This window comes from Triticum dicoccoides, chromosome 6B (assembly GCF_002162155.2).
Source record: "Triticum dicoccoides isolate Atlit2015 ecotype Zavitan chromosome 6B, WEW_v2.0, whole genome shotgun sequence".
Taxonomy (NCBI): domain Eukaryota; kingdom Viridiplantae; phylum Streptophyta; class Magnoliopsida; order Poales; family Poaceae; genus Triticum; species Triticum dicoccoides.
The window spans coordinates 131,037,920-131,047,005 of NC_041391.1; positions in this window are offsets into that span (position 1 = coordinate 131,037,920).

A 9,086-nucleotide genomic window follows, 5' to 3' on the forward strand; every position below is an offset into this window, starting at 1 on the left:
TTTTTATGATTTTTTTGAATTTTTATTGTGTATGTATAGGAAAATTGTGAATGATAGAAGTCATTTATGAATATGTTCATATTTAGAATAGAGGAAAAAGGAAAAAATAAGAAGAGAAAGTGTTTAATATAATTAGTTAGAAAAATAATAGAACTATAGTTAAACTAGTTTATTTTTCGTAAGTACTACTTTATTTTATTTATAGTAAGTGCTTCATATATAGTTGAACTAGCTAGTTGATTTAATAAACTACTTTATTTTACTATATATAGAAGTAGTTTGTTTTTAGAAATTAAGTACTACTTTATTTATTTATAGTAAGTGCTTAGTAGTTGAATTAGTTGATTTAATTAATAAAAGAAAAAAGTCCATTTTACTCCCTTGAATAAAGTGGGTGGTTCACTTTACCCCCGATCTTTATTTCTGTTCCCTTACCCCCCTCAACAAACCCAAACCGGACCAAAAAAAGACCCAGGCTAGTTTCTCTCCCCCAGTGCTGATGTGGCGCAGTCAACGGCGGTATTGACCCTAGTGGGTCCCACTTGTTAGATAAAAGATTTTACACGGACACCCTTCTCCAAAAATCTAAAAAGCAATCAAGCCATTCCCTCCTCGTCTCTCCTGTCCGGACGTGCCATGGGTACCAGAGGGCCTGTTTCCCCACCGGAGAAGCATCATGCGCGGGCGTCGGAGCAGCAGCCGCTGCTGGAGGGCCGCTGCAGCCGAGCTGCCGCGGGAGCCGGGCACTTGCTTGCGGGCGGGAGCAGCGGTGGTGGCGGGCGCGACGGGCAGGAGCAACAGCGACGCTGGGTGCAAGCAGCAGAGGCGCCAGCCTCGACGGGCGCGAGCACCGGCGGCGCATGGGTGGGAGCAGCAGCCGCGGAGGGCTTCATGTTCGTGCGCTGTGATGACCTGGTCAACGGTGTGCCGCCTGTGCGCACTTTGACCCGTCCGCCATCCCTGCTTCCTGCCGGCGAGTCCAGCCTACTGCTCTACTCCATGGAGTAGGCCTGTACGAGCATAGGCGCCGCTGCCACCTCCATGGAGGGCAGGCGAGGAGGCAGCCGACGGGACAGGGGTTGATTGCTTTTTTTCATTTTTGAAGGAGGATATCTTTGTGAAATTACAGGGACTGTTTTTAAAGGAGGGTATTTGACAAGTGGGGGCCACTAGGGTCAATACCGCCGTTGACTGCGCCACATCAGCACTGGGGGAGAGAAACCAGCCTGGGGGGTTTTGGTCCGGTTTGGGTTTGTTGAGGGGGGTAAGGAACCGAAATAAAGATCAGGGGGTAAAGTGAACCACCCACTTTATTCAGGGGAGTAAAATGGACTTTTTTCTTAATAAGACTACTTTATTTAACTATATTTAGAAGTAGTTCCCGCATCGGCGTCGATGATGCCTACCCCGCATCCTCGTCGTCGTCGACTCGGCGATGGAGGCCTGCTTGATCATGGCCATGTTCGGGACTGGGCTCCGCCGGGCTGGTATTGGGAGGTGCTACCTTCCGGGGGACGTACGTTGGTGAGGAGGCAGCCCTTTGTTGACCAGATCCTTGCTTGGTGGCGGTCGCGTGGGCCAGTGACGGTGTCGAGGCTTCCGGACACCGCGGAGGTGGTACGTCACCGTGTCAGCAAGGAGGACGAGCACGTCTGTCGCTACATGGTTGCATTGGAGGGCAGGTTCGACAATACCTGGCAGGTTCTTGAGGGATCTTACTAGAGCTATGATCATGTGATGGTTCCTTATCTTTGGGTGTCCACCGCCCGCGACGATACCCGTCGGGCGCTACGGTTCTAGCTGTATTAATTAGCGGTGCTATATGTATGATAGTATTCGAGGAGTATTAGTGATAATATTCGACAATGTACGGACACAAGAGATGATGTACTTTTGGTTATAATTGAATGCATGCTAATTTGAATACTACTTTATTTTACGATTTGATTTTGCTTATTGAATGCTCATATTGGAAAAGTACTCCTACTTTGAATGCTAAAATTAAAGAGCACTCTATGCAGAAATCTAGGAGCCTCCTCCATCATCCACACCGTCGTGGGGGTAGCTTCTCCTTAATTCCCATGTGCTAGACAATTTGGTGTAATAATGCACTCGGGAATGAAAGAAGGAGCTACATACCATCACCTATAGTCAACGCATAATTAATAATAATGATCTAATTTAGGTTTTTTAGTACATATATTTAATTGTACAAGTTTAATATTTGAATTATGAACTTAGGCCGGAAATGTCGTACTCGGACGACGAAAACCGCCCGGGGGAGTGCGAATGGTGCCACGACGACCGAGGTATGTGCGACAGGTTCATTGAGCTGGACAAAGATCGACGCTTCAGCATTAAGCTCGAGGAGACCTTCGATGTTCATACGGTACGCAACGACGACAATAGTTTTTTTTCATAATTAAGCACGACTTCAACTATTTTAACATGTATTTTTCATCTTTTCTAATTCGACTAGCTCATCCCATGCTATGCAAGACGCTATGTCTTGGAGAGGATGGGTTTTGAAGACCATGAAAGTATGGAAACCAAAAAAATTCTCCTAAGGACCCATCATGGTGTGGATTTTAAAGTAAAGATGTACAATGCTGAGAGTGTAACCCATTTTGGTTGCAAAAATTGGGAAGCACTTTGCAAGATGTATGGTTTTGATGAGGGTATGTGTCAGGACCCCGACTCAATGCCACATCGACCTAGCATGTAACACCTCATATCACTTTGCGGCCTCACACACGGTATTCCCACGGGTGTCGCCTTACCTTTGCCCGGGACCGTTTGCGCCTTTTGGCACACGTATATGACAGTGTCGCTAGCATCCACATGATAAGGAGCCCGGGCTGACATGGCTAGTCGTAAACCCAAAGTGGCACAGACTTACAGGGACAGGCATCCATGACCCAGCATCGAACGTGTCGGTCATCAGCGAGTGAATCCAGGCTGTAGCACTGGGCTAGCAGGACTCCGGTGAACCGGGCTGTAGCGGTGGGCTGGGCCGGCTTCTGCTGGGCCACCAGGTGGGTGGGCCTCAGGTAAGCGTCGGGTAAGTTTTCTCTGCTCTGTCTTTTACTTATTGTTTTCTATTTTGTTCTGTTTTGTTTATTTTTTTAATTTATTTTGCCACTGTTTTGAATTTAAAAATAATTCAAACAATGCCAAAAACTCCTCTGAATATTTTATATTGCTAGATGGACTTTTCCAAAAGCTTATAAAATATATCAGGGGTATTTGAAATTATATTCTAAGTATATGAATATAACTCAAATTCAAATAGCTAATGAATTAAATCCAAAGTCCCAAAAATAATTCCTTAAAAATGTTCAATATTTTGGTTGGGACCAGAACCCTTACCAAAAATTATCAAACATTTAAGAAGAGCATTTTGGAGCAATGAATGAGATTTCTAGGGTTTTTGCCCCTCTTTTATTTAAGTTTTTGAGGCTTCCAAAATTCCCTCAGTTCAAATTTTCAGAATTTAAACATGATGCACACATGAAGCTAGCCTAGAGCATTACCAGAAGCTAGGGATGTGACAACTCACCCCCACTAAACAAGAATCTCGTCTCGAGATTCAAGCGTAGGGTAGGATGAAAGGGAAATGCAAACTAGTACAATCTTCATGATCCAGGTTGCACTTCAAATGAACGTTGATTTGAACACCATCTTTGTCTTGTCGTCTTGCTCTGAGAACTCCAGCTAATCATGACAAGAAGAGGAAAGGAAAACTCTGGAAGGATCGGTCTTCTCGAAGGTTGAACAACTCAGGATTAACTCCCGGAATGTGACATAGCAACATCTCTCGAGCTGAGAGACGAAGCATACCTCTAGAGGGATGGAGTGGAGCAGGTGACGAGGTTCACTAGGTAGACAACAATTCCAGACTTAAGAATGTGGCGATCGGTTGTCAACGTAGCGAGGAGTTGAATTGCCATGACACCACGACGAAACATCCTGGAGAAGGGTGATTCGTAGATTATTATCTTAAGTGGCAAAAAGAATTACCTTTGATATAGAGATCATTGAGACTCTCTATATCAGCCTAAGGCAAATCACAGCAATCGACTGGCGGGGGTCGGTAGAATGGCATACTCGGACTTGGATGATGTGGATTACCTTGTTGAAGACAACGTAATGGATGAATTTGCTTATCACCGGAAATGGATGAGACCCATGGTAGAATGGCACATTGGCGGTGCCAGCTGGGAACAAAATGCAAATGCTGGGAATGATTCTGGTAACTATGGAAGAACCCAACAAAAGAGAGTGAGTTCACTGTTTGAAAAGATCATAGCATTGCCGAGGAAACGGAGAGGATCCCCAGTTAGTGCCGAAGATAACACCTAGCACTTGTGCGTGCTCTCAAGAACTTGAGCATTTCCACAATCATCAAGGTTTTACAAACATCCGTGTCAAGAATCCTGGCAACACAACATACCACCATGATGAACAACGATGGACGATGCAGATGCATAGGAAGATAACATCAACTCAGATTTCACCCTAGCGAGGCCAAGGAAACAAAATCTGGATGATCGACCGAGAGACATTTAGCACTCCGCTTCTAATGTTCTCCTTGACGTGCTAGTGTAACCCATTCTTAGATATGGTTTGCTAACTAGAACATCAAGTAAAGGTCGGACTTCGGGAGCAACAGAATCCATAAGGAACAGTTACGGAGGTAAATCCTACGAAATCCTTATGGGGAGGTGGCCAACTTCCTCAAACAAGATACTACAATGATAGGTCTTCCGGCTGGGTGTGTTGGCCACGACATCCACTTTACCGGTTATCGAGGGACCAATATTATAGTTGTTGGGAAATGTTCCAACCATCATATCTGCCTGAGATTCAGATCTGGTTGGTGTCAGGATATTCCAGACTCATCGAGTCTAGGAAGAAAAATGAAAGTTTGCAACACAAATCGACGAGATGACGTTGCGAGATTCTCGGGAAATGAACTACGATAACAAGCTCCAAAACATGAGCTGGTTCTGCTACAAACATGTGAACATGTTGTCCCAGACAAGCACGACCACATGGTAGTCTTATAATAAACACTACCGAGTTCTGGTTGGGAACCATCATCGAGGATATCAAAGTTCTTGATTAAGCCCGGGTTAGCTCTTAAAAAGAACTCCTTCTCCTAGAACAAATCAGTCAGTGGCTTGGTGTGCTAGGATACACATATGGAATGAAGATGATCAGTCTATCAAACCACAGAATACTTCGCACGTGCATAACTGACTTTGGATGGTTCCAGAGGAGGTAAAACATGCTTTCTCGAATTCACGGCGGCAACTTACATCAAATGCACGTGAATCAAAGGAAGTCACTTCTTCCATCCAAACATATACCTCAGAGACGGAACTCGAAGGCATTGTTTACAAAGTTTCCAACAATAGCTTAATGTTCAACAAAATCATGGAGGAGATAAGGATGTTGTCAACGGGCTCAACAACAATTCATCCGGGTTCCCTTTTTAAAAGGAATTCCATAGTTAAGTGAACACGGTGATAGCATTGGTCAGACCCAAAAGATATAATGGTGTATGCTCGAGGGATCAACCACGAGTAAGACAACATTACGAACATCATTGGTTCTGACTTGATTTGACGATAGCCCACACTCAAATCAAAGGATTGATAAGACAATAGGTCCAGCAACTGATCACAGGGACCAATCGATGAAGATATCATCTTTCTTCAACACACACTACACAAGAATATCCCTTTGGAACGAACTAAGTCAGGCAAGCTTTTATCTTCCAACCCTCCAAGTTGTCGTTTAGCTTAACCAACTAGCTCAGGGATATCTAACACCGATTCTTGGAGAGAAGGTGGTTCACAAGAAACCAACTTGATCACGAGCTCAACATAGCGGTCAGGTGACAACCTGGTAATACTTCCGAGAAGATCTTCGGAAATCACGAACCACCGGTATGTTACTAAGCTCGAGAACAATCTTGCTTTTCAGGGCAAGACGATATGATCAATAGAGCAAGGATTTGAAATAATCCTAACTCATCGATCGAGGAGTGAACCATGAGAATGGACTAGGTAGCACGATCAATCTTAGAATGATGATTCAATAACCAACACACTAAGAATGAAATTATTGTCCTTTAACTACCCAGCAACGAGGTTGCTAGGCGTATTGATTTCACACATCACAATTCATTTGTCGGTATTCCGGTTGCATCAACATGAAGACCGAGGAATGACTAATGATGGCAAGAAGTATCACTGTACCAAGAGTTCATAGGATGGTGTGCAATTCCTATAACAATCCCGATATAAAGATGGTAATACTCCAAGGTAGAACAGAACAAAAGCTGGATTAGCAATTTGATCTGCGGAGCACAACTTCTTTGACCCAATCCTGGATATGGAAGAGGTACTGGAGTTTGTTTCTCCTAGTCATTCTGCGATAGAATGGCTTGACAGACCACAAGAGTAATAGGCATCGATAAACGAACGCACGCATACTCTTGACTATCAATTGATAGACGAGGGTCAGAATGCAACTAAAGAGAACAACTCAAAGGAACATATAATTTTCTGAGTTGTGGATGCATAGATTAGTATGTCGAACCAAGTTCAACATATTTCTTCCGGATAACCCATGCAGAAAGGTAGAACTGGCAGAGTCACGATTTATGAATGGAGAACTCCTCAAGAATAATCCTGTTGTGATATTTCAGTTCAACGAGGAACTTCTGCCATAAGTAGTTCATGGTATCTGGAAGAAGAAGATACCACGGACTTCAAGGACTATCGCAAAGGTTACTAATATCCTAAAGGCGCTAGCAATTACTATCAACATGAAGTAAGTAGAGTGAATCTCGGGTTCAAGAACCCAGGAATAGAATACCTACTACTAAGTAGCATCACGGAATGCTTTCGAGAATGATGGCCAGAATCATCACACTGGGAGCACAAATCATGGCTAAATTACTAGATGATCCCCTAAGACACCTAGGGTCATAATACTAGCTCCAACATATATGTCAAGGCAATAAAGTACCTCAACTCACTGATTAGTGTGGTTAATCTGGCCCAAAGGAACATCGAAACGGGAAGAAAGGATTTGCAAATTGCATCAGATTGTATAGAAACCTGGGATGACTCGGACAACATAACGGCTGTAAATGCTCAGAAAAGATTTGAGACATTCACAAAATGGTGGCATAACCACTCAGAAGCACAATATCAAGGTTTCGAGATCAACAGTTAACATACAGAAAATAGTAGGAACTGAACTGAGGCTTGAATCAACAATCTTATAGGTCTACGGATTAGTAACACGTGATCCTGATAGCAAGAAGAGATAGCCTAGTTCTTAATCCCCGTAGAAGAGAAGATGATGACTGACTCAGATCAGAAGGCATAAGGTGTAAGGAGTAAAAAGAGCCTTACGTTCCATCCCACAATCAATTCCCTTATATAACTAAAGAATTTCTAGACTCAACTTCGACCAGTTTGGCTTGGAGAACCTACAGGCAGTCAAGCTCTGATACCAACGCTGTCAGGACCCCGACTCAATGCCACATCGACCTAGCATGTAACACCTCATATCACTTTGCGGCCTCACGCACGGTATTCCCACGGGTGTCGCCTTACCTTTGCCCGGGACTGTTTGCGCCTTTTGGCACACGTATATGACAGTGTCGCTAGCATCCACATGATAAGGAGCCCGGGCTGACATGGCTAGTCGTAAACCCAAAGTGGCACAGACTTACAGGGACAGGCATCCATGACCCAGCATCGAACGTGTCGGTCATTAGCGAGTGAATCCAGGCTGTAGCACTGTGCTAGCAGGACTCCAGTGAACCGGGCTGTAGCGGTGGGCTGGGCCGGCTTCTGCTGGGCCACCAGGTGGGTGGGCCTCAGGTAAGCGTCGGGTAAGTTTTCTCTGCTCTGTCTTTTACTTATTGTTTTCTATTTTGTTCTGTTTTGTTTATTTTTTTAATTTATTTTGCCACTGTTTTGAATTTAAAAATAATTCAAACAATGCCAAAAACTCCTCTGAATATTTTATATTGCTAGATGGACTTTTCCAAAAGCTTATAAAATATATCAGGGGTATTTGAAATTATATTCTAAGTATATGAATATAACTCAAATTCAAATAGCTAATGAATTAAATCCAAAGTCCCAAAAATAATTCCTTAAAAATGTTCAATATTTTGGTTGGGACCAGAACCCTTACCAAAAATTATCAAACATTTAAGAAGAGCATTTTGGAGCAATGAATGAGATTTCTAGGGTTTTTGCCCCTCTTTTATTTAAGTTTTTGAGGCTTCCAAAATTCCCTCACTTCAAATTTTCAGAATTTAAACATGATGCACACATGAAGCTAGCCTACCAGAAGCTAGGGATGTGACAGTATGCTTGTCACCATGGATCTTGGTGATCCTACAATCGAGCAAGACAATATGGACATTTGGGTCCTTGTGGATACACCTCCAATTCTTCCCCATGTGAGCTTAACATAGTTATTAAGTAATTTATATTGTTTATTTCAAAATAGTCGATAGCTTATTTCCATTGACAGCTTATTTTCATTCTTGAAAGAATGTGCGGAAGATGGTAGACAAAACCCACTACACCGATGGCTCCGAATTAACTTATAAGGAGAAAATTCATCTGGTCGCATTTTGTACTGATCTTGAGAATTACAATGTCTACAATCGAACTCCTCAACATTATGGTCAATACGTGCCACTAGTGCACGTGTTGAACTACGGTAACTACGATGGAGATACCCTGGTAAGATTTTTTACTATTACGACATCCGTGCATCTTTTTGCATACTTCTAAAACTAGTACATCATTGCTAACTACGAAGTTATTACTATGTTTTTTAATAGATAATCCCGAATGATTGAGTGCCTCATCTGATGTATATGCACGGTCGCCTTGATGTTTTGAACATACAACCAGGTTGTCCTACGAATCTCAACCGTCCATACCGGATTTCTAAAAGAAGTGGAGACATGACAATCAAAGAATGGAAAAATGTATGGACAGTCGTAAGGAGCTTCTTGGAAGCAAAAGGAGGCGAAGCGC